The sequence below is a fragment of the Manis pentadactyla genome, chromosome 2 (genome assembly GCF_030020395.1).
Source record: "Manis pentadactyla isolate mManPen7 chromosome 2, mManPen7.hap1, whole genome shotgun sequence".
Classification (NCBI taxonomy): Eukaryota; Metazoa; Chordata; class Mammalia; order Pholidota; family Manidae; genus Manis; species Manis pentadactyla.
The window spans coordinates 142,918,641-142,945,005 of NC_080020.1; the positions used below are offsets into that span (position 1 = coordinate 142,918,641).

General features: G+C 40.1%; 1 protein-coding gene across 7 annotated transcripts in view; it reads right to left on the minus strand.

The window, feature by feature from the left end:
- CCDC138 (coiled-coil domain containing 138) overlaps window positions 1-26,365 on the minus strand; it is a 146,139-nt gene that overhangs the window by 16,853 nt on the left and 102,921 nt on the right. The gene's annotated exons all lie outside the window — the stretch shown is intronic.

Genomic DNA, 26,365 nt, shown 5'->3' on the forward strand with positions numbered 1-26,365 from the left:
CTTATCCCTCCCTTCCCACCCATCCTCCCCAGTCCCTTTCCCTTTGGTAACTGTTAGTCCATTCTCGGGTTCTGTGAGTCTGCTGCTGTTTTGTTCCTTCAGTTTTTTCTTTGTTCTCATACTCCACAGATGAGTGAAATCATTTGGTACTTGTTTCTCTCCACCTGGCTTATGTCACTGAGCATAATACCCTCTAGCTCCATCCATGTTGTTGCAAATGGTAGGATTTGTGTACTTCTTATGTCTGAATAATATTCCATTGTGTATATGTACCACATCTTCTTTATCCATTCATCTACTGATGGACACTTAGGTTGCTTCCATTTATTGGCTATTGTAAACAGTGCTGCAATAAACATAGGGGTGCATATGTCTTTTTCAAACTGGGCTACTGCACTCTTAGGGTAAATTCCTAGAAGTGGAATTCCTGGGTCAAATGGTATTGCTATTTTGAGCTTTTTGAGGAACCTCCATACTGCTTTTTCCATAATAGTTGAACTAGTTTGCATTCTCACCAGCAGTATGGGAGGGTTCTCCTTTCTCCACAACCTTGCCAACACTTGCTGTTGTTTGTCTTTTGAATGGTGGCGATCCTTACTGGTGTGAAGTGATATCTCATTGTGGTTTTAATTTGCATTTCTCTGATGACTAGCGATGTGGAGCATCTTTTCATGTGTCTGTTGGCCATCTGAATTTCTTCTTTGGAGAACCGTCTGTTCAGCTCCTCTGCGCATTTTTTGATTGGATTATTTGCTTTTTCTTTGTTGAGGTGTGTGAGATCTTTATATATTTTGGATGTCAAGCCTTTATCAGATCTGTCATTTATGAATATATTCTCCCATACTGTAGGGTACCTTTTTGTTCTACTGATGGTGTCCTTTGCTGTACAGAAGCTTTTCAGCTTGATATAGTCCCACTTATTCATTTTTGCTTTTGTTTCCCTTGCCCGGGGAGATATGTTCATGAAGAAGTCACTCATGTTTATGTCCAAGAGATTTTTGCCTATGTTTTTTTCTAAGAGTTTTATGGTTTCATGACTTACATTCAGGTCTTTGATCCATTTTGAATTTACTTTTGTGTATGGGGTTAGACAGTGATCCAGTTTCATTCTCTTACATGTTGTAGCTGTCCAGGTTTGCCAACACCAGCTGTTGAAGAGGCTGTCATTTCCCCATTGTATGTCCATGGATCCTTTATCATATAATAATTGGCCATATATATTTGGGTTAATATCTGGACTCTCTATTCTATTCCACTGGTCTGTGGGTCTGTTCTTGTGCCAGTACCAAATTGTCATGATTACTGTGGCTTTGTAGTACAGCTTGAAGTTTGGAAGTGAGATGCCCCCTGCTTTATTCTTCCTTTGCAGGATTGCTTTGGCTATTTGGGGTCTTCTGTGGTTCCATATGAATTTTAAAACTATTTGTTCCAGTTCACTGAAGACTGTTGTTGGTATTTTGATAGGGATTGCATTGAATCTGTAGATTGCATTAGGCAGGATGGACATTTTGACAATATTAATTCTTCCTAGCCAAGAGCATGGAATGAGTTTCCATTTGTTAGTGTCTCCTCTTTAATTTCTCTTAAAAGAGTCTTGTAGTTTTCAGGGTACAGGTCTTTCACTCCCCTGGTTAGGTTTATTCCTAGGTATTTTATTCTTTTTGATGCAATTGTGAATGGAATTGTTTTCCTGATTTCTCTTTCTTTTAGTTCATCGTTAGTGTATAGGAAGGCAACAGATTTCTGTGCATTAATTTTGTATCCTGCAACTTTGCTGTATTCAGATATTAGTTGTAGGAGTTCTGGAATGGAGTCTTTATGGTTTTTTTATGTACAATACCCTGTCATCTGCAAATAATGACAGTTTGACTTCTTCTTTACCATTCTGGATGCCTTATATTTCTTTGTTTTGCCTGATTGCCATAGCTAGGACCTCCAGTACTATGTTGAATAACAGTGCGGAGAGTGGGCATCCCTGTCTTGTTCCCAATCTTAGAGGAAAATCTTTCAGCTTCCTGCTGTTACATATGATGTTGGCTGTGGGTTTGTCACATATGGCCTTTATTATGTTGAGGTACTTGCTCTCTATACCCATTTTGTTGATAGTTTTTATCATGAATGGATGTTGAATTTTGTCGAATTCTTTTTCAGCGTCTGTGGAGATGAACATGTGGTTTTTGTCCTTCTTTTTGTTGATATAGTAGATGATGTTGAAGGATTTTCGAATGTTGTACCATCCTTGCATCCCTGAGATGAATCCCACTTGGTCATGCTGTACGATCCTCTTGATGTATTTTTGAATTTGGTTTGTTAATATTTTGTTGAGTATTTTTGCATCTATGTTCATCAGGGATATTGGTCTGTAATTTTCTTTTTTTGTGGGGTCTGCCTGGTTTTGGTATTAGAGTGATGCTGGCTTCATAGAATGAGTTTGGAAGTATTCTGTCCTCTTCTATTTTTTGGAAAACTTTAAGGAGAATGAGTATTATGTCTTCTCTATATGTCTGATAAATTCAGCGGTTAATACATCTGGCCCAAGGGTTTTGTTCTTGGGTAGTTTTTTTTTTTTTTTTTTTTTTTTTAAATAATTATTTTTTATTGAAGGGTAGTTGACACACAGTATTACATTACATGAGTTTCAAGTGTACAACACAGTGGTAGAACATTTATATACATAATTCTAGGTTCCAGCTATCACCCTACCAGGCTGTTACAATATCTTGACTATATTCCTTATGCTATACATTACATCCCGGTTACTAATTTATTTTACCATTGGAAGTCTGTCCTTTTTTTTTTTTTTTTTTTGTGAGGGCATCTCTCATATTTATTGATCAAATGGTTGTTAACGACAATAAAATTCTGTATAGGGGAGTCAATGCTCAATGCACAATCATTAATCCACCCCAAGCCTAATTTTTGTCAGTCTCCAATCTTCTGAGGCATAACAAACAAGTTTTTACATGTAGAACAAATTCTTACATAATGAATAAGTTACATGGTGAACAGTACAAGGGCAGTCATCACAGAAACTTTCGGTTTTGCTCATGCATTATGAACTCTAAACAGTCAGTTCAAATATGAATACTCATTTGGTTTTTATACTTGATTTATATGTGGATACCACATTTCTCTCTTTATTATTATTATTTTTAATAAAATGCTGAAGTGGTAGGTAGATACAAGATAAAGGTAGAAAACATAGTTTAGTGTTGTAAGAGAGCACATGTAGATGATCAGGTGTGTGCCTGTAGACTATGTGTTAATCCAAGCTAGACCAGGGCAATAAAACATCCACGTATGCAGAAGATTTCTCTCAGAACAGGGGGGGTGAGGTTCTAAGACTCACCTCTGTTGATCCCCAATTTCTCACCTGATGGCCCCCCTGCGACTGTGCCTGTCTTAGGTTGTTCCTCCCTTGAGGAATCTTACCCGTCTCTGGCTAACCAGTCATCTTCCGGGGCCATACAGGGAAATGTGAAGTTGGTAAGTGAGAGAGAAGCCTTATTGTTTGAAAAAGTTAGCTTTTTACTTCTTTGCATATTTATGCCCTGTGGCTTCTATGCCCAGCATTTGTTTTGAGGTATCTTTACCACTTGGAAGAATTATGATACTCGGTAAATTTGATATGAGGCACGAATTCTATTTAAGGGTTGTAATTAGGAAGGAAGAAGAAAAGCTATAGAAGTAGCAGGCAGAAGAAAACATGGGAAGATTGATTATTTCTTTGATATATCTTCTTGTAGAGTAACTTTAGCATGTACAGGTTTTAAGCTACTACTTAAATTGCACACACACATTAACATAATAGGAGTATAGTTACATAACCAAAGCATATCTGTAATTACCAGCCATCTGCAGTGAAACCAAGAAAACCAGTTAGGCACCTTAGGCATTTGTGAATGATTTGTGAAATCTATGATATGGTGGATATTGTCCAACTGAACTTGAACAGTCTGAGAGAAATCAGACAAATTAAAACAACCCATTCCTGGGGACTGTTCACATGCCATATGTTCTTTTAACAGTAAATAGTTTGTAGTTGTAAGACTTTGGAGCGCTACAATTTGCACTTCTCCAAATTCTTGGTTGAGTTCCAACAGTATAGATCCAGTCCAATTTTGTTGTTTTACTGTATGCACAGGCCAGCTTAGATATCTCCTTCCTCATTCCCATGGCAAGTCCAGGAACTGGTGGGATGAGTGCATCTACAGCTGTAGCAGTGCGTGGATCTTTGTTGGGGTTTTTTGATGATCATCTTCTGGCCTGAGTCTTCCAGAGAGTGCAGATGTTGGAAGTTCTTTTTCATATCGTATCTTAGTTCATTTTCGGGGTAGCCCAATTAGGCTTTGATCCTCTGTATAAACACAAACAGACCCTTTGCCTACACTTTTATATGCCCTTTATACCCTTGTGTAGAACTCGTTGGAGGTTACCACACAGAAAATGCCCTTTTTTTTTTTTCTATCACTAATCTACACTTACATGACGAATATTATGTTTACTAGGCTCTCCCCTATAAACCCCTTTACAGTCACTGTCCATCAGCATAGCAAAATGTTGTAGAGTCACTACTTGCCTTCTCTGTGTTGTACAGCCCTCCATTTTCTCCTACCCCCCCCATGCATATTAATCATAATACCCCCCTACTTCTCCCCCCCTTATCCCTCCCTACCCACCCATCCTCCCCAGTCCCTTTCCCTTTGGTACCTGTTAGTCCATTCTTGAGTTCTGTGATTCTGCTGCTGTTTTGTTCCTTCAGTTTTTCCTTTGTTCTTATATTCCACAGATAAGTGAAATCATTTGGTATTTCTCTTTCTCCGCTTGGCTTGTTTCACTGAGCATAATACCCTCCAGCTCCATCCATGTTGCTGCAAATGATTGGATTTGCCCTTTTCTTATGGCTGAGTAGTATTCCATTGTGTATATGTACCACATCTTCTTTATCCATTCATCTATTGATGGACATTTAGGTTGCTTCCAATTCTTGGCTATTGTAAATAGTGCTGCAATAAACATAGGGGTGCATCTGTCTTTCTCAAACTTGATTGCTGCGTTCTTAGGGTAAATTCCTAGGAGTGGAATTCCTGGGTCAAATGGTAAGTCTGTTTTGAGCATTTTTATGTACCTCCATACTGCTTTCCACAATGGTTGAACTAACTTACATTCCCACCAGCAGTGTAGGAGGGTTCCCCTTTGTCCACAGCCTCGCCAACATTTGTTGTTGTTTGTCTTTTGGATGGCAGCCATCCTTACTGGTGTGAGGTGATACCTCATTGTAGTTTTAATTTGCATTTCTCTGATAATTAGCGATGTGGAGCATCTTTTCATGTGTCTGTTGGCCATCTGTATTTCTTTTTTGGAGAACTGTCTCTTCAGTTCCTCTGCCCATTTTTTAATTGGGTTATTTGTTTTTTGTTTGTTGAGGCGTGAGAGCTCCTTATATATTCTGGACGTCAAGCCTTTATCGGATGTGTCATTTTCAAATATATTCTCCCATACTGTAGGGATCCTTCTTGTTCTATTGATGGTGTCTTTTGCTGTACAGAAGCTTTTCAGCTTAATATAGTCCCACTTACTCATTTTTGCTGTTGTTTTCCTTGCCCGGGGAGATATGTTCAAGAAGAGGTCACTCATGTTTATGTCTAAGAGGTTTGTGCCTATGTTTTCTTCCAAGAGTTTAATGGTTTCATGGCTTACATTCAGGTCTTTGATCCATTTTGAGTTTACTTTTGTATATGGGGTTAGACAATGGTCCAGTTTCATTCTCCTACATGTAGCTGTCCAGTTTTGCCAGCACCACCTGTTGAAGAGACTGTCATTTCGCCATTGTATGTCCATGGCTCCTTTATCAAATATTAATTGACCATATATGTCTGGGTTAATGTCTGGATTCTCTAGTCTGTTCCATTGGTCTGTGGCTCTGCTCTTGTGCCAGTACCAAATTGTCTTGATTACTATGGCTTTATAGTAGAGCTTGAAGTTGGGGAGTGAGATCCCCCCTACTTTATTCTTCTTTCTCAGGATTGCTTTGGCTATTCGGGGTCTTTGGTGTTTCCATATGAATTTTTGAATTATTTGTTCCAGTTCATTGAAGAATGTTGCTGGTAGTTTCATAGGGATTGCATCAAATCTGTATATTGCTTTGGGCAGGATGGCCATTTTAACGATATTAATTCTTCCTAGCCACGAGCATGGGATGAGTTTCCATCTGTTAGTGTCCCCTTTAATTTCTCTTAAGAGTGACTTGTAGTTTTCAGAGTATAAGTCTTTCACTTCTTTGGTTAGGTTTATTCCTAGGTATTTTATTTTTTTTGATGCAATTGTGAATGGAGTTGTTTTCCTGATTTCTCTTTCTGTTGGTTCATTGTTAGTATATAGGAAAGCCACAGATTTCTGTGTGTTGATTTTGTATCCTGCAACTTTGCTGTATTCTGATATCAGTTCTAGTAGTTTTGGGGTGGAGTCTTTAGGGTTTTTTATGTACAGTATCATGTCATCTGCAAATAGTGACAGTTTAACTTCTTCTTTACCAATCTGGATTCCTTGTATTTCTTTATTTTGTCTGATTGCCGTGGCTAGGACCTCCAGTACTATGTTAAATAACAGTGGAGAGAGTGGGCATCCCTGTCTAGTTCCCGATCTCAGAGGAAATGCTTTCAGCTTCTCGCTGTTCAATATAATGTTGGCTGTGGGTTTATCATAGATGGCCTTTATTATGTTGAGGTACTTGCCCTCTATTCCCATTTTGCTGAGAGTTTTTAACATGAATGGATGTTGAACTTTGTCAAATGCTTTTTCAGCATCTATGGAGATGATCATGTGGTTTTTGTCTTTCTTTTTGTTGATGTGGTGGATGATGTTGATGGACTTTCGAATGTTGTACCATCCTTGCATCCCTGGGATGAATCCCACTTGGTCATGGTGTATGATCCTTTTGATGTATTTTTGAATTCGGTTTGCTAATATTTTGTTGAGTATTTTTGCATCTACGTTCATCAGGGATATTGGTCTGTAGTTTTCTTTTTTGGTGGGGTCTTTGCCTGGTTTTGGTATTAGGGTGATGTTAGCTTCATAGAATGAGTTTGGGAGTATCCCCTCCTCCTCTATTTTTTGGAAAACTTTAAGGAGAATGGGTATTATGTCTTCCCTGTATGTCTGATAAAATTCCGAGGTAAATCCATCTGGCCCGGGGGTTTTGTTCTTTGGTAGTTTTTTGATTACCTCTTCAATTTCGTTGCTGGTAATTGGTCTGTTTAGATTTTCTGTTTCTTCCTGGGTCAATCTTGGAAGGTTATATTTTTCTAGGAAGTTGTCCATTTCTCCTAGGTTTCCCAGCTTGTTAGCATATAGGTTTTCATAGTATTCTCCAATAATTCTTTGCATTTCCGTGGGGTCCGTCGTGATTTTTCCTTTCTCGTTTCTGATACTGTTGATTTGTGTTGACTCTCTTTTCTTCTTAATAAGTCTGGCTAGAGGCTTATCTATTTTGTTTATTTTCTCAAAGAACCAGCTCTTGGTTTCATTGATTTTTGCTATTGTTTTATTCTTCTCAATTTTATTTATTTCTTCTCTGATCTTTATTATGTCCCTCCTTCTGCTGACCTTAGGCCTCATCTGTTCTTCTTTTTCCAATTTTGATAATTGTGACATTAGACCATTCATTTGGGATTGCTCTTCCTTTTTTAAATATGCTTGGATTGCTATATACTTTCCTCTTAAGACTGCTTTTGCTGTGTCCCACAGAAGTTGGGGCTTAGTGTTGTTGTTGTCATTTGTTTCCATATATTGCTGGATCTCCATTTTGATTTGGTCATTGATCCATTGATTATTTAGGAGCGTGTTGTTAAGCCTCCATGTGTTTGTGAGCCTCTTTGCTTTCTTTGTACAGTTTATTTCTAGTTTTATGCCTTTGTGGTCTGAAAAGTTGGTTGGTAGGATTTCAATCTTTTGGAATTTTCTGAGGCTCTTTTTGTGACCTAGTATGTGGTCTATTCTGGAGAATGTTCCATGTGCACTTGAGAAGAATGTATATCCCGCTGCTTTTGGATGTAGAGTTCTATAGATGTCTATTAGGTCCATCTGCTCTACTGTGTTGTTCAGTGCTTCCGTGTCCTTACTTATTTTCTGCCCAGTGGATCTATCCTTTGGGATGAGTGGTGTGTTGAAGTCTCCTAGAATGAATGCATTGCAGTCTATATCCCCCTTTAGTTCTGTTAGTATTTGTTTCACATATGCTGGTGCTCCTGTGTTGGGTGCATATATATTTAGAATGGTTATATCCTCTTGTTTGACTGAGCCCTTTATCATTATGTAGTGTCCTTCTTTATCTCTTGTTACTTTCTTTGTTTTGAAGTCTATTTTGTCTGATATTAGTACTGCAACCCCTGCTTTCTTCTCACTGTTGTTTGCTTGAAATATGTTTTTCCATCCCTTGACTTTTAGTCTGTACATGTCTTTGGGTTTGAGGTGAGTTTCTTGTAAGCAGCATATAGATGGGTCTTGCTTTTTTATCCATTCTGTTACTCTGTGTCTTTTGATTGGTGCATTCAACCCATTAACATTTAGGGTGACTATTGAAAGATATGTACTTATTGCCATTGCAGGCTTTAAATTCGTGGTTACCAAAGGTTCAAGGTTAGCCTCTTTAGTATCTTACTGCCTAACTTAGCTCGCTTATTGAGCTGTTATATACACTGTCTGGAGATTCTTTTCTTCTCTCCCTTCTTGTTCCTCCTCCTCGATTCTTCATATGTTGGGTGTTTTGTGCTGTGCTCCTTCTAGGAGTGCTCCCATCTAGAGCAGTCCCTGTAAGATGTTCTGTAGAGGTGGTTTGTGGAAAGCAAATTCCCTCAGCTTTTGTTTGTCTGGGAATTGTTTAATCCCACCGTCATATTTGAATGATAGTCGTGCTGGATACAGTATCCTTGGTTCAAGGCCCTTCTGTTTCATTGTATTAAATATATCATGCCATTCTCTTCTGGCCTGTAGGGTTTCTGTTGAGAAATCTGATGTTAGCCTGATGGGTTTCCCTTTATAGGTGACCTTTTTCTCTCTAGCTGCCTTTAACACTCTTTCCTTGTCCTTGATCTTTGCCATTTTAATTATTATGTGTCTTGGTGTTGCCCTTCTTGGATCCTTTCTGTTGGGGGTTCTGTGTATTTCCGTGGTCTGTTCGATTACTTCCTCCCCCAGTGTGGGGAAGTTTTCAGCAATTATTTCTTCTAAGATACTTTCCATCTCTTTTCCTCTCTCTTCTTCTTCTGGGACCCCTATAATACGGATATTGTTCCTTTTGGATTGGTCACACAGTTCTCTTAATATTGTTTCATTCCTGGAGATCCTTTTGTCTCTCTCTATGTCAGCTTCTATGCGTTCCTGTTCTCTGATTTCAATTCCATCAATGGCCTCTTGAATTCTATCCATTCTGCTTATAAACCCTTCCAGAGTTTGTTTCATTTCTGCGATCTCCTTTCTGGCATCTGTGATCTCTTTCCGGACTTCATCCCATTTTTCTTGCGTATTTCTCTGCATCTCTGTCAGCATGTTTATGATTCTTATTTTGAATTCTTTTTCAGGAAGACTGGTTAGGTCTGTCTCCTTCTCTGGTGTTGTCTCTGTGATCTTTGTCTGCCTGTAGCTTTGCCTTTTCATGGTGATAGGAATAGTCTGCAGAACTGGGACGAGTGACGGCTGGAAGGACTTCCTTTCTTGTTGGTTTGTGGCCCTCCTCTCCTGGGCGAACAGCGGCCTCTAGTGGCTTGTGCTGCGCAGCTGCGCGCAGACAGGGTTTCTGCTTCCTGCCGGGCTGCTATGGAGTTAATCTCCGCTGTTGCTGTGGGCGTGGCCTGGCGCGGGCAGCTACTCCAAAGTGGTGGAGTCGCGTTGGAGCAGGAGCTGCTGGGAGGCTATTTATCTCCGTAAGGGGCCTCCCTGCTCCCTGCAGCCCAGGGGTTAGAGTGCCCAGAGATCCCGGATTCCCTACCTCTGGATTAAGTGACCCGCCCTGCCCCTTTAAGACTTCCAAAAAGCACCCGCCAAAACAAAACAACGACCACAAAAAAAAAACAAGAAAAAAATTTTTTTAATTAAAAAAAAAAAAATTTTTAATTAAAAAAAAAAAGGTGGTCGTTCGTTTTTCTTTATTCTCCGGTGCCAGCCTCAGGCCTCTGCTCACCGGTCTTTCTGCCCTGTTTCCCTAGTATTGGGCTCCCTGTCCCTTTAAGACTTCCAAAAAGCACTCGCCAAAACAAAGCAGCAAAAAAGCAAAAAAGAAAAAAAAAAAATGGTCGCGCGCTTTTCTTATGTCCTCTGTCGCCCAGCCTCCAGTGCCTGCTCACTGTTCTTGCTGCCCTGTTTTCCCAGTATCGGGGGCCCTGCACTCTGGCCCGGATGGCTGGGGCTGGGTGTTCGGCAGTCCTGGGCTCCGTCTCCCTCCCGCTCTGCCTGCTCTTCTCCCGCCGGGAGCTGGGGGGAGGGGCGCTCGGCTCCCGCGGGGCCGGGGCTTGTATCTTACCCCCTTCGCGAGGCGCTGGGTTCTCTCAGGTGCGGATGTGGTCTGGATATTGTCCTGTGTCCTCTGGTCTTTATTCTAGGAAGGGTTGTCTTTGTTATATTTTCATAGATATATGTTGTTTTGGGAGGAGATTTCCGCTGCTCTACTCACGCCGCCATCTTCCGCCCCTCTCCTTGGGTAGTTTTTTGATTACTGATTCCATTTCTTTGCTGGTAATTGGTCTGTTTAGATTTCTGTTCCTTCCTTAGTCAGTCTCGGCAGGTTGTATTTTTCTAAGAAGTTGTCCACTTCTTCTAGGTTTTCCAGCTTCTTAGCATATAGATTTTCATAGTATTCTCTAATAATTTTTTGTATTTCTGCGGGGTCCATCATAATTTTTCCTTTCTCATTTCTGATTCTGTTGATGTGTGAAAATTCTCTTTTAATAAGTCAAGCTAGGGGCTTATCTAGTTTCTTTATTTTCTCAAGGAACCAGCTCTCGGTTTCACTGGTTTTTTCTATTGTTTTATTCTTCTCAATTTTATTTATTTCTTCTCTGATCTTTATTATGTCCCTCCTTCTACTGATTTTGGGCCTCATTTGCTCTTCTTTTTCCAATTTCAATAACTGTGACTCTAGACTGTTCATTTGGGATTGTTCTTCCTTCTTTAAGTAGGCCTGGATTGCTATATACTTTCCTCTTAGAACTGCCTTCACTGAGTTGCACAGAAGTTGGGGCTTTATGCTCTCATTGTCATTTGTCTCCATATATTGCTTGATCTCTGTTTTAATTTGATCATTGATCCATTGATTATTTAGAAGCATGTTGTTAAGCCTCCATGTGTTTGTGAGCATTTTTGTTTTCTTTGTACAATTTATTTCTAGTTTTATACCTTTGTGGTCTGAGAAGTTGGTTGGTAGAATTTCAATTTTTTTGAATTAACTGAGGCTGTTTTTGAGGCCTAGTATGTGGTCTATTCTGGAAAATGTTCCATGTGCACTTGAGAAGAATGTGTATCCTGATTTCGGGTGTAGAGTTCTGAAGATGTTTGTTAAGTCCATCTGTTCTAGTGTGTTGTTCAGTGCCTCTGTGTCCTTACTTATTTTCTGTCTGGTGGATCTGTCCTTTGGAGTGAGAGGTGTGTTGAAGTCTCCTAGAATGAATGCATTGCATTCTATTTCCTCCTTTAATTCTGTTAGTATTTGTTTCACATATGTTGGTGTTACTGTATTGGGTGCATATATATTTTTAATGGTTATATCCTCTTGTTGGACTGACCCCTTTATCATTATGTAACGTCCTTCTTTATCTCTTTTTTTTTTTTTAATAATTATTTTTTATTGAAGGGTAGTTGACGCACAGTATTACATTACATTAGTTTCAAGTGTACAACACAGTGGTAAAACATTTATATACATAATTCTAGGTTCCAGCTATCACCATACCAAGCTGTTACAATATCTTGACTATTTTCCTTATGCTATACATTACATCCCGGTTACTTATTTATTTTACCATTGGAAGTCTGTCTTTTTTTTTTTTTTTTTTTTTTGTGAGGGCATCTCTCATATTTATTGATCAAATGGTTGTTAACGACAATAAAATTCTGTATAGGGGAGTCAATGCTCAATGCACAATCATTAATCCACCCCAAGCCTAATTTTTGTCAGTCTCCAATCTTCCGAGGCATAACAAACAAGTTCTTACATGGAGAACAAATTCTTACATAATGAATAAGTTACATAGTGAACAGTAAAAGGGCAGTCATCACAGAAACTTTCGGTTTTGCTCATGCATTATGAACTATAAACAGTCAGTTCAAATATGAATACTCATTTGGTTTTTATACTTGATTTATATGTGGATACCACATTTCTCTCTTTATTATTATTATTTTTAATAAAATGCTGAAGTGGTAGGTAGATACAAGATAAAGGTAGAAAACATAGTTTAGTGTTGTAAGAGAGCAAATGTAGATGATCAGGTGTGTGCCTGTAGACTATGTGTTAATCCAAGCTAGACTAGGGCAATAAAACATCCACATATGCAGAAGATTTCTCTCAGAACGGGGGGGTGAGGTTCTAAGCCTCACCTCTGTTGATCCCCAATTTCTCACCTGATGGCCCCCCTGCGACTGTGCCTGTCTTAGGTTGTTCCTCCCTTGAGGAATCTTACCCATCTCTGGCTAACCAGTCATCTTCCGGGGCCATACAGGGAAAGGTGAAGTTGGTAAGTGAGAGGGAAGCCTTATTGTTTGAAAAGGTTAGCTTTTTACTTCTTTGCATATTTATGCCCTGTGGCTTCTATGCCCAACATTTGTCTTGAGGTATCTTTACCACTTGGAAGAATTATGATACTCGGTAAATTTGATATGAGGCACGAATTCTATTTAAGGGTTGTAATTAGGAAGGAAGAAGAAAAGCTATAGAAGTAGCAGGCGGAAGAAAACATGGGAAGATTGATTATTTCTTTGACATATCTTCTTGTAGAGTAACTTCAGCATGTATAGGTTTTAAGCTACTACTTAAATTGCGCACACACATTAACATAATAGGAGTATAGTTACATAACCAAAGCGTATCTGTAATTACCAGCCATCTCCAGTGAAACCAAGAAAACCAGTTAGGCACCTTAGGCATTTGTGAAAACTTATCTATGATATGGTGGATATTGTCCAACTGAACTTGAACAGTCTGAGAGAAATCAGACAAATTAAAACAACCCATTCCTGGGCACTGTTCACATGCCATATGTTCTTTTAACAGTAAATAGTTTGTAGTTGTAAGACTTTGGAGCGCTACAATTTGCACTTCTCCAAATTCTTGGTTGAGTTCCAACAGTATAGATCCAGTCAAATTTGTTGTTTTACTGTATGCACAGGCCAGCTTAGATATCTCCTTCCTCATTCCCATGGCAAGTCCAGGAACTGGTGGGATGAGTGCATCTACAGCTGTAGCAGTGTGTGGATCTTTGTTGGGGTTTTTTGATGATCATCTTCTGGCATGAGTCTTCCAGAGAGTGCAGATGTTGGAAGTTCTTTTTCATATCGTATCTTAGTTCATTTTCGGGGTAGCCCAATTAGGCTTTGATCCTCTGTATAAACACAAACAGACCCTTTGCCTACACTTTTATATGTCCTTTATACCCTTGTGTAGAACTCGTTGGAGGTTACCACACAGGAACTGCCCTTTTTTTTTTTTGCTTTGTTTTTGGTATCACTATTCTACACTTACATGACGAATATTATGTTTACTAGGCTCTCCCCTATACCAGGTCTCCCCTATAAACCCCTTTACAGTCACTGTCCATCAGCATAGCAAAATGTTGTAGAATCACTACTTGCCTTCTCTCTGTTGTATAGCCCTCCCTTTTCTCCTACGCCCCATGCATGTTAATATTAATACCCTGCTACTTCTCCCACCCTTATCCCTCCCTACCCACCCATCCTCCCCAGTCCGTTTCCCTTTGGTACCTGTTAGTCCATTCTTGAGTTCTGTGATTCTGCTGCTGTTTTGTTCCTTCAGTTTTTCCTTTGTTCTTATATTCCACAGATAAGTGAAATCATTTGGTATTTCTCTTTCTCCGCTTGGCTTGTTTCACTGAGCATAATACCCTCCAGCTCCATCCATGTTGCTGCAAATGATTGGATTTGCCCTTTTCTTATGGCTGAGTAGTATTCCATTGTGTATATGTACCACTTCTTCTTTATCCATTCATCTATTGATGGACATTTAGGTTGCTTCCAATTCTTGGCTATTGTAAATAGTGCTGCAATAAACATAGGGGTGCATCTGTCTTTCTCAAACTTGATTGCTGCGTTCTTAGGGTAAATTCCTAGGAGTGGAATTCCTGGGTCAAATGGTAAGTCTGTTTTGAGCATTTTTATGTACCTCCATACTGCTTTCCACAATGGTTGAACTAACTTACATTCCCACCAGCAGTGTAGGAGGGTTCCCCTTTGTCCACAGCCTCGCCAACATTTGTTGTTGTTTGTCTTTTGGATGGCAGCCATCCTTACTGGTGTGAGGTGATACCTCATTGTAGTTTTAATTTGCATTTCTCTGATAATTAGCGATGTGGAGCATCTTTTCATGTGCCTGTTGGCCATCTGTATTTCTTTTTTGGAGAACTGTCTCTTCAGTTCCTCTGCCCATTTTTTAATTGGGTTATTTGTTTTTTGTTTGTTGAGGCGTGTGAGCTCTTTATATATTCTGGACGTCAAGCCTTTATCGGATGTGTCATTTTCAAATATATTCTCCCATACTGTAGGGATCCTTCTTGTTCTATTGATGGTGTCTTTTGCTGTACAGAAGCTTTTCAGCTTAATATAGTCCCACTTACTCATTTTTGCTGTTGTTTTCCTTGCCCGGGGAGATATGTTCAAGAAGAGGTCACTCATGTTTATGTCTAAGAGGTTTGTGCCTATGTTTTCTTCCAAGAGTTTAATGGTTTCATGGCTTACATTCAGGTCTTTGATCCATTTTGAGTTTACTTTTGTATATGGGGTTAGACAATGGTCCAGTTTCATTCTCCTACATGTAGCTGTCCAGTTTTGCCAGCACCACCTGTTGAAGAGACTGTCATTTCCCCATTGTATGTCCATGGCTCCTTTATCAAATATTAATTGACCATATATGTCTGGGTTAATGTCTGGATTCTCTAGTGTGTTCCATTGGTCTGTGGGTCTGCTCTTGTGCCAGTACCAAATTGTCTTGATTACTATGGCTTTATAGTAGAGCTTGAAGTTGGGGAGTGAGATCCCCCCTAGTTTATTCTTCTTTCTCAGGATTGCTTTGGCTATTCGGGGTCTTTGGTGTTTCCATATGAATTTTTGAATTATTTGTTCCAGTTCATTGAAGAATGTTGCTGGTAGTTTCATAGGGATTGCATCAAATCTGTATATTGCTTTGGGCAGGATGGCCATTTTGACGATATTAATTCTTCCTAGCCACGAGCATGGGATGAGTTTCCATCTGTTAGTGTCCCCTTTAATTTCTCTTAAGAGTGACTTGTAGTTTTCAGAGTATAAGTCTTTCACTTCTTTGGTTAGGTTTATTCCTAGGTATTTTATTTTTTTTGATGCAATTGTGAATGGAGTTGTTTTCCTGATTTCTCTTTCTGTTGGTTCATTGTTAGTATATAGGAAAGCCACAGATTTCTGTGTGTTGATTTTGTATCCGGCAACTTTGCTGTATTCCGATATCAGTTCTAGTAGTTTTGGGGTGGAGTATTTAGGGTTTTTTATGTACAGTATCATGTCATCTGCAAATAGTGACAGTTTAAATTCTTCTTTACCAATCTGGATTCCTTGTATTTCTTTATTTTGTCTGATTGCCGTGGCTAGGACCTCCAGTACTATGTTAAATAACAGTGGAGAGAGTGGGCATCCCTGTCTAGTTCCCGATCTCAGAGGAAATGCTTTCAGCTTCTCGCTGTTCAATATAATGTTGGCTTTGGTTTTATCATAGTTGGCCTTTATTATGTTGAGGTACTTGCCCTCTATTCCCATTTTGCTGAGAGTTTTTAACATGAATGGATGTTGAACTTTGTCAAATGCTTTTTCAGCATCTATGGAGATGATCATGTGGTTTTTGTCTTTCTTTTTGTTGATGTGGTGGATGATGTTGATGGACTTTCGAATGTTGTACCATCCTTGCATCCCTGGGATGAATCCCACTTGGTCATGGTGTATGATCCTTTTGATATATTTTTGAATTCGGTTTGCTAATATTTTGTTGAGTATTTTTGCATCTACATTCATCAGGGATATTGGTCTGTAGTTTTCTTTTTTGGTGGGGTCTTTGCCTGGTTTTGGTATTAGGGTGATGTTAGCTTCATAGAATAAGTTTGGGAGTATCCCCTCCTCCTCTATTTTCTGGAAAACTTTAAGGAGAATGGGTATTATGTCTTCCCTGTATGTCTGATAAAATTCCGAGGTAAATCCATCTGGCCCGGGGGTTTTGTTCTTTGGTAGTTTTTTGATTACCGCTTCAATTTCGTTGCTGGTAATTGGTCTGTTTAGATTTTCTGTTTCTTCCTGGGTCAATCTTGGAAGGTTATATTTTTCTAGGAAGTTGTCCATTTCTCCTAGGTTTCCCAGCTTGTTAGCATATAGGTTTTCATAGTATTCTCCAATAATTCTTTGTATTTCTGTGGGGTCCGTCGTGATTTTTCCTTTCTCGTTTCTGATACTGTTGATTTGTGTTGACTCTCTTTTCTTCTTAATAAGTCTGGCTAGAGGCTTATCTATTTTGTTTATTTTCTCGAAGAACCAGCTCTTGGTTTCATTGATTTTTGCTATTGTTTTATTCTTCTCAATTTTATTTATTTCTTCTCTGATCTTTATTATGTCCCTCCTTCTGCTGACCTTAGGCCTCATCTGTTCTTCTTTTTCCAATTTCGATAATTGTGACATTAGACCATTCATTTGGGATTGCTCTTCCTTTTTTAAATATGCTTGGATTGCTATATACTTTCCTCTTAAGACTGCTTTTGCTGTGTCCCACAGAAGTTGGGGCTTAGTGTTGTTGTTGTCATTTGTTTCCATATATTGCTGGATCTCCATTTTGATTTGGTCATTGATCCATTGATTATTTAGGAGCGTGTTGTTAAGCCTCCATGTGTTTGTGAGCCTCTTTGCTTTCTTTGTACAGTTTATTTCTAGTTTTATGCCTTTGTGGTCTGAAAAGTTGGTTGGTAGGATTTCAATCTTTTGGAATTTTCTGAGGCTCTTTTTGTTACCTAGTATGTGGTCTATTCTGGAGAATGTTCCATGTGCATTTGAGAAGAATGTATATCCCGCTGCTTTTGGATGTAGAGTTCTATAGATGTCTATTAGGTCCATCTGCTCTACTGTGTTGTTCAGTGCTTCCGTGTCCTTACTTATTTTCTGCCCAGTGGATCTATCCTTTGGGGTGAGTGGTGTGTTGAAGTCTCCTAGAATGAATGCATTGCAGTCTGTTTCCCCCTTTAGTTCTGTTAGTATTTGTTTCACATATGCTGGTGCTCCTGTGTTGGGTGCATATATATTTAGAATGGTTATATCCTCTTGTTTGACTGAGCCCTTTATCATTATGTAGTGACCTTCTTTATCTCTTGTTACTTTCTTTGTTTTCAAGTCTATTTTGTCTGATATTAGTACTGCAACCCCTGCTTTCTTCTCACTGTTGTTTGCTTGAAATATGTTTTTCCATCCCTTGAATTTTAGTCTGTACATGTCTTTGGGTTTGAGGTGAGTTTCTTGTAAGCAGCATATAGATGGGTCTTGCTTTTTTATCCATTCTGTTACTCTGTGTCTTTTGATTGGTGCATTCAACCCATTAACATTTAGGGTGACTATTGAAAGATATGTACTTATTGCCATTGCAGGCTTTAAATTCGTGGTTACCAAAGGTTCAAGGTTAGCCTCTTTAGTATCTTACTGCCTAACTTAGCTCGCTTATTGAGCTGTTATATACACTGTCTGGAGATTCTTTTCTTCTCTCCCTTCTTGTTCCTCCTCCTCGATTCTTCATATGTTGGGTGTTTTGTGCTGTGCTCTTTCTAGGAGTGCTCCCATCTAGAGCAGTCCCTGTAAGATGTTCTGTAGAGGTGGTTTGTGGAAAGCAAATTCCCTCAGCTTTTGTTTTTCTGGGAATTGTTTAATCCCACCATCATATTTGAATGATAGTCGTGCTGGATACAGTATCCTTGGTTCAAGGCCCTTCTGTTTCATTGTATTAAATATATCATGCCATTCTCTTCTGGCCTGTAGGGTTTCTGTTGAGAAATCTGATGTTAGCCTGATGGGTTTCCCTTTATAGGTGACCTTTTTCTCTCTAGCTGCCTTTAAAACTCTTTCCTTGTCCTTGATCTTTGCCATTTTAATTATTATGTGTCTTGGTGCTGTCCTCCTTGGATCCTTTCTGTTGGGGGTTCTGTGTATTTCCGTGGTCTGTTCGATCACTTCCTCCCCCAGTGTGGGGAAGTTTTCAGCAATTATTTCTTCTAAGATACTTTCCATCTCTTTTCCTCTCTCTTCTTCTTCTGGGACCCCTATAATACGGATATTGTTCCTTTTGGATTGGTCACACAGTTCTCTTAATATTGTTTCATTCCTGGAGATCCTTTTGTCTCTCTCTATGTCAGCTTCTATGCGTTCCTGTTCTCTGATTTCAATTCCATCAATGGCCTCTTGCATTCTATCCATTCTGCTTATAAACCCTTCCAGAGTTTGTTTCATTTCTGCGATCTCCTTTCTGGCATCTGTGATCTCCGTCCGGACTTCATCCCATTTCTCTTGCGTATTTCTCTGCATCTCTGTCAGCATGTTTATGATTCTTATTTTGAATTCTTTTTCAGGAAGACTGGTTAGGTCTGTCTCCTTCTCTGGTGTTGTCTCTGTGATCTTTGTCTGCCTGTAGCTTTGCCTTTTCATGGTGATAGGAATAGTTTGCAGAGCTGGGACGAGTGACAGCTGGAAGGACTTCCTTTCTTGTTGGTTTGTGGCCCTCCTCTCCTGGGAGAACAACGACCTCTAGTGGCTTGTGCTGGGCAGCTGCGCGCAGACAGGGTTTCTGCTTCCTGCCCGGCTGCTATGGAGTTAATCTCCGCTGTTGCTGTGGGCGTGGCCTGGCTCGGGCAGCTACTCCAAGATGGTGGAGTCGCATTGGAGCAGGAGCTGCTGGGAGGCTATTTATCTCCGTAAGGGGCCTCCCTGCTCCCTGCAGCCCAGGGGTTAGGGTGCCCAGAGATCCCGGATTCCCTACCTCTGGATTAAGTGACCCACCCTGCCCCTTTAAGACTTCCAAAAAGCACCCGCCAAAACAAAACAACGACCACCAAAAAAAAAAAAAGAAAAAAAAATTTTTTTTTAATTAAAAAAAAAGTTTTTAATTAAGAAAAAAAAAAAAAGGTGGTTGTTCGTTTTTCTTTATTCTCCGGTGCCAGCCTCAGGCCTCTGCTCACCGGTCTTTCTGCCCTGTTTCCCTAGTATTGGGGTCCCTGTCCCTTTAAGACTTCCAAAAAGCGCTCGCCAAAACAAAACAGCAAAAAAGCAAAAAAAAAATGGTCGCGCGCTTTTCTTATGTCTTCTGGCGCCCAGCCTCCAGTGCCCGCTCACTGTTCTTGCTGCCCTGTTTTCCTAGTATCCAGGGCCCTGCACTCTGACCCGGATGGCCGGGGCTGGGTGTTCAGCAGTCCTGGGCTCCGTCTCCCTCCCGCTCTGCCTGCTCTTCTCCCGCCGGGAGCTGGGGGGAGGGGCGCTCGGCTCCCGCGGGGCCGGGGCTTGTATCTTACCCCCTTCGCGAGGTGCTGGGTTCTCCCAGGTGCGGATGTGGTCTGGATATTGTCCTGTGTCCTCTGGTCTTTATTCTAGGAAGGGTTGTCTTTGTTATATTTTCATAGATATATGTGGTTTTGGGAGGAGATTTCCGCTGCTCTACTCACGCCGCCATCTTCCGCCCCTCCTGTCTCTTTCTTTATCTCTTGTTACTTTTTTTTTTCTGAAGTCTATTTTCTCTGATACAAGTACTGCAACACCTGCTTTTTTATCCTTATTGTTTGCATGAAATATCTTTCTCCACCCCTTGACTTTTAATCTGTGCATGTCTTTGGGTTTGAGGTGAGTCTCTTGTAAGCAGCATATAGATGGGTCTTGCTTTTTCATCCATTCTGTTACTCTGTGTCTTTTGTTTGGTGCATTCAGACCATTTACATTTAGGGCGATTATCAATAGATATGTACTTATAGCCATTGCAGGCTTTAGATTCATGGTTACCAAAGGTTCAAGGGTAGCTTCTTTACTATCTAGCCATCTAACTTAACCCTCTTATTAAGCTATTATAAACACAGTTTAATGATTCTTTATTTCTCTCCCTTCTTATTCCTCCTCCTCCATTCTTTATATGTTAGGCATTTTATTCTGTCCTCTTTTGTGTTTCCTTTGACTGCTTTTGTGAGTAGTTGATTTTATTTCTTGCCTTTAGTTAGTATTTGGTTAGTCTTCTTTCTTTGTTGTGATTTTATTCTCTCTGTTGACATCTCTTTAGCCTTAGGAGTGCTCCCATCTAGAGCAGCCCCTTTAAAATACCCTGTAGAGGTAGTTTGTGGGAGGTAAATTCCCTCAACTTTTGTTTGTCCGGGAATTGTTTAATCCCTCCTTCATATTTAAATGATAGTCGTGCTGGATACAGTATTATTGGTTCAAGGCCCTTCTCTTTCTTTGCATTAAATATATCATGCCACTCTCTTCTGGCCTGTAAGGTTTCTGTTGAGAAGTCTGATGATAGCCTGATGGATTTTCCTTTGTAGGTGACCTTTTTTCTCTCTCTGGCTCCCTTTAATATTCTGTCCTTGTCTTTGATCTTTACCATTTTAATTATTATATGTCTTGGTGTTGTCCTCCTTGGGTCCCTTCTGTTGGGAGTTCTGTGTACTTCCGTGTTCTGGTTGATTATTTCCTCCCCCAGTTTGGGGAAGTTTTCAGCAATTATTTCTTCAAAGACACTTTCTATCCCTTTTTCTCTCTCTTCTTCTGGTACCCCTATAATGTGGATATTGTTCCATTTGGATTGGTCACAGAGTTCTCTTAATATTCTTTCATTCCTGGAGATCCTTTTGTCTCTCTCTGCCTCAGCTTCTCTGCGTTCCTGTTCTCTGATTTCTATTCCATTAGTGGCCTCTTGCACCTCATCCAGTCTGCTCTTTAGTCCTTCCAGAGATTGTTTTATTTCTGTAATCTCCCTCCCTACTTGATCCTTTAGCTCTTGCATATTTCTCTGCAGCTCCATCAGCATGGTTATGACCTTTATTTTGAAGTGTTTTCAGGAATATTGGTTAAATCTATCTCCCCAGGCCCTCTCTCAGAGGTTGTCTGGGTTATTCTTGACTGGACCAAATTCTTCAGCCTTCTCATGGTGATAGAGGTAGCTGTAGGCAGGTAGCACATGTGTCAGTTGGGAGAACAAAGTCCTTTCCTGCTTGCTGGATGCCTTGCCCTTCTCTGCTGCCTGTGTTGGTTACCCGCACTCCTGAAGCAGACACCGGGTTAGTCCCCTAAGCTGCTGTGGGCGGGGTCACCATCAGGGTAGCCCAGAGCCCTGCTGGGAGTAGCAGATTTGCCGGGTATGCCCTCCTGTGAGATCGGCACCCCGTCACGCCTTGCCCCAGTCTCTTCTGCCTGCGCTGGGAAGCTGTACGCTGGTAGCAGCCTTTGGGTCTGGCTGGGGCAGCTGTGCACCGGGAGGAGATTCTGGGCAGCTCCTGGGGGCGCAGGCACTCCCGGGCCACTCCGTCACTGCTGCGGGCATGCAAAGCCAGTCCCCATATGCTCTGCCACCACCACGGGTGTATATGGCCACTCCCGCACCGCTTGGTCGCCGCCGCCACTGGCTCACGCACCTGCTCCCGGTCCTCTCTGCTGTCGCCGCTCTCAGGCTACTGAGCCACTGCATCAGGGGAGGTGCTGGCTAGAGGAACGACTGGCAGGCTGCTTATCACCGTGAGGATCTTTAGAGCTGTGCTGCCACCCAGGGGGTTAGGGTGGCTGGAGTTCCCCAGGATTCCCAGCTTCTGAACTGTGTGTGCTGGGACAATTCTGTCCAGCTGTGAGATCCCTGTCCCTTTAAGACTTTCAAAAAGCACTCGCTTTTCTTTTGTCCCAGGGGAGCTGGTTGCGGGGACCCACTCGCAGATTTTCTTTTCCATTTCTATAATATCCAGCACACCAACTCCTTTCCTCCCACTGGGGAGCTGGGGTTGGGGGAACACTCAGGTCCCAGCAGGCCACGGCTTATATCTTACCCCCTTCATGAGGTGCTGAGGTCTCGCAGATGTAGATGTAGCCTGGCTGTTGAACTGTATCCACTGGTCTCTCTTTTAAGAATAGTTGTATTTGTTATATTTAAAACATATATATGCTTTTGAGAGTTTTCCACTGCCCTACTCACACCATCATCTTGGCTCCTCCTCCTGAAACCCTATTGTTTGTTGCTGCCACTTTCTGAGTGTTTATCTACTTCAAACCATAACACATACAAACTTGCTAAATGGGTTTTCTTTTTTTTTCTTTTAATTTTTTATTAAGGTTTTACTGATATACAGTCTTATGAAGGTTTCACATGAAAAAACAATGTGGTTACTACATTTATCCATATTATCAAGTCCCCCCCATACCCCTTTGAAATCACTGTCCATCAGTGTAGTAAGATGCCACAGATTCACTATTTGTCTTCTCTGTGCTATACTGTTCTCCCCGTGATCCCCCACACCATGTGTACTAAACATAATACCCCTCAATTCCCTTCTCCCTCCCTCCCCACCCACCCTCCCACACCCTCCCCTTTGGTAACCACTAGTTCCTTCTTGGAGTCTCTGAGTCAGTTGTTATTTTGTTCCTTCAGTTTTGCTTCCTTGTTATACTCCACAAATGAGGGGAATCATTTGGCACTTGTCTTTCTCCACCTGGCTTATTTCATTCAGCATAATGTCCTCCAGCTCCATCCATGTTGTTGCAAATGGTAGGATTTGTTTCTTTATTATGGCTGAATAGTATTCCACTGTGTATATGTACCACCTCTTCTTTATTCATTCATCTACTGATGGACACTTAGGTTGCTTCCATATCTTGGTTATTGTTAAATACTGCTGCAATAAACATAGGGGTGCATATGTCTTTTTGAGTCTGAGGAGTTGTATTCTTTGGGTAAATTCCAAGGAATGGGATTCCCAGGTCAAATGGTATTTCTATTTTTAGTTTTTGAGGAACCTCCATATTGCTTCCCACAATGGTAGAATCAGCTTACATTCCCACCAGCAGTGTAGGAGGGTTCCCCTCTCTCTGCATCTATGCCAGCATTTGTTGTTCTTAGTCTTTTTAATGCTGGCCATCCTTACTGGCATGAAGTGATATCTCATTGTGGTGTTAATTTGCATTTCCCTGATGATTAGTGATGTGGAGCATCTTTTCATGTGTCTGTTGGCCATATGAATTTCTTCTTTGGAGAACTATCTCTTCATATCGTCTGCCCATTTGTTAATGGGTTTTTGCTTTTTGGGTGTTGAGGTGTGTAAGTTCTGTATATATTTTGGATGTTAACCCCTTGTCAATATGTCATTTACAAATATATTCTCCCATACTGTAGGAGGCCTTTTTGTTCTGTTGATGGTGTCCTTTGCTATACAGCAACTTTTTAGTTTTATGTAGTCCCATGAGTTCATTTTTGCTTTTGTTTCCCTTGCTTGAGGAGATGCGTTCACGAAGAAGTTGCTCATGCTTATATTCAGGAGATTTTTGCCTATGTTGTCTTCTAAGCATTTTATGGTTTCATGACTTACATTCAGGTCTTTGATCCATTTCAAGTTTACTTTTGTGTATGGGGTTAAACAATAATCCAGTTTCATTCTCTTGCATGTAGCTATATAGTTCTGCCAACACCAGGTGTTGAAGAGGCTGTCATTTCTCCATTGTATGTCCATGGCTCTTTTATCATATATTAATTGACCATATATGGTTGGGTTTATATCAGGGCTCTCTAGTCTGTTCCATTGGTTTATGGGTCTGTTCTTCTACCAGTACCAAATTGCTTTGATTAGTGTGGCTTTGTAGTAGAGTTTGAAGTTGGGAAGCAAGATGCCCCCTGCTTTATTCTTCCTTCTCAGGATTGTTTTGGCTATTCAGGGTCTTTTGTGGTTCCATATGAATTTTAGAATGATTTTCTCTAGTTCGTTGAAGAATGCTGTTGGTATTTTGATAGGAAATGCATTGCATCTGTCGATTGCTTTAGGCAGTATGGCCATTTTCACAATAATAATAATTCTTCCTATCCATGAGCATGGGATGTGTTTCCATTTATTGGTATCTTCTCTAATTTCTCTCTTGAGTGTCTTGTACTTTTCAGAGTATAGATCTTTAGCTTTCTTGGTTAGGTTGATTCCAAGGCATTTTATTCTTTTTGATGCAACTATGAATGTAATTGTTTTCCTAATTTCTTTCTGCTAGTGCATTGTTAGTGTATAGGAATGCCACACATTTCGGTGTATTTATTTTGTATCCTGCAACTTTGCTGAATGAAGATATTAGATCTAGTAGTTTTGGAGTGGATTCTTTAGGGTTTTTGATGTACAATATCATGTCATCTGCAAACAGGGACTGTTTCACTTCTTCCTTGCCAATCTGGATGCCTTTTATTTCTTTGTGTTGTCTGACTGCCATGGCTAGGACCTCCATATATGTTGAATAGAAGTGGGGAGATTTGGATTCCCTGTCTTGTTCCCAATCTTAAAGGAAAAGCTTTCAGCTTCTTGCTGTTAAGTATGATGTTGGCTGTGAATTTCTCATATACGGACTTTATTATGTTGAGGTATTTGCTGCCCTCTGTATCCATTTTGTTGAGAGTTTTTATCATGAATGGATGTTGAATTTTGTCAAATGGTTTTTCAGCATCTATGGAGATGATCATGTGGTTTTTGTCCTTCTTTTTGTTGATGTGGTGGATGATGTTGATGGATTTTCGAATGTTGTACCATCCTTGTATTCCTGGAATAAGTCCTACTTGATCATGATGGATGATCCTTTTGATGTATTTTTGAATTTGGTTTGCTAATATTTTGTTGAGTATTTTTGCATCTATGTTCATCAGGGATATAGGTCTGTAATTTTATTTTTTTGTGGTGTCTTTGCCTGGTTTTGGTATTAGAGTGATGCTGGCCTCACAGAATGAGTTTAGATGTATTCCCTCTTCTTCTACCCTGAAAAACTATCAGGAGGATGGGTATTAGGTCTTCACTAAATGTTTGATAAAATTCTTTGGTAGGTTTTTGACTACTGATTCAATGCTGTTGCTGGTAATTGGTCTGTTCAGATTTTCTGTTTGTTTCTGGGTCAGCCTTGGAAGGTTGTATTTTTCTAGAAAGTTGTCTATTTCTTTTAGGTAATCGGTTTGTTAGCATATAATTTTTCATAGTATTCTCTAATTCTTTGTATTTCTGTGGAGTCCATAGTGATTTATCCTTTCTCATTTCTGATTCTGTTTATGTGAGTAGATTCTCTTTTTTTCCTGGTAAGTCTGTCTAGAGGTTTATCTATTTTGTCTATTTTCTCAAAGAGAAATGATTTTCTCTTTGCTCTTGCTTTCATTGATTCTTCCTATTGTTTTATTATTCTTGATTTTATTTCTGCTCCAATTTTATTATGTCCCTCCTTCTACTGACTTTGGGCCTCATTTGTTCTTCTTTTTCTAGGTTTGTTAATTGTGAGTTTAGACTGCTCATATGGGATTCTTCTTCATTCCTGAGGTAGGCCTGTATTGCAATATACTGTCCTCTTAGCACAGCCTTCACTGCATCCCACAGATTTTGCAGTGTTGAATTATTGTTGTCATTTGTCTCCATATATTGCTTGATTTCTGTTTTTATTTGGTCAGTGATCCATTGGTTATTTAGGAGCATGCTGTGAAGCCTCCATGTGTTTGTGAGCCTTTTTGTTTTCTTTGTGTTATTCATTTCTTGTTTCATACCTTTGTGATCTGAGTAGCTGCTTGGTACAATTTCAATCTTTTTAAATTTACCAAGGCTCTTTTTGTGGCCTAGTATATGATCTATTCTTGGAAATGTTCCATGTGCACTTGAGAAGAATGTGTATTCTGATACTGTTGGGCGTAGAGTTCTGTAGATGTCTGTTAGGTCTATCCATTCTAATGTGTTGTTCAATGCCTCTGTCTCCTTACTTATTTTCTGTCTGGTTGATCTGTCCTTCAGAGTGAGTGGAGTGTTGAAGTCTCCTAGAATGAATGCACTGCATTCTATTTCCCCTTTTAATTCTGTTAGCATTTGTTTCACATATGTAGGTGCTCCTGTGTTGTGTGCATAGATATTTATAATGGTTATATCTT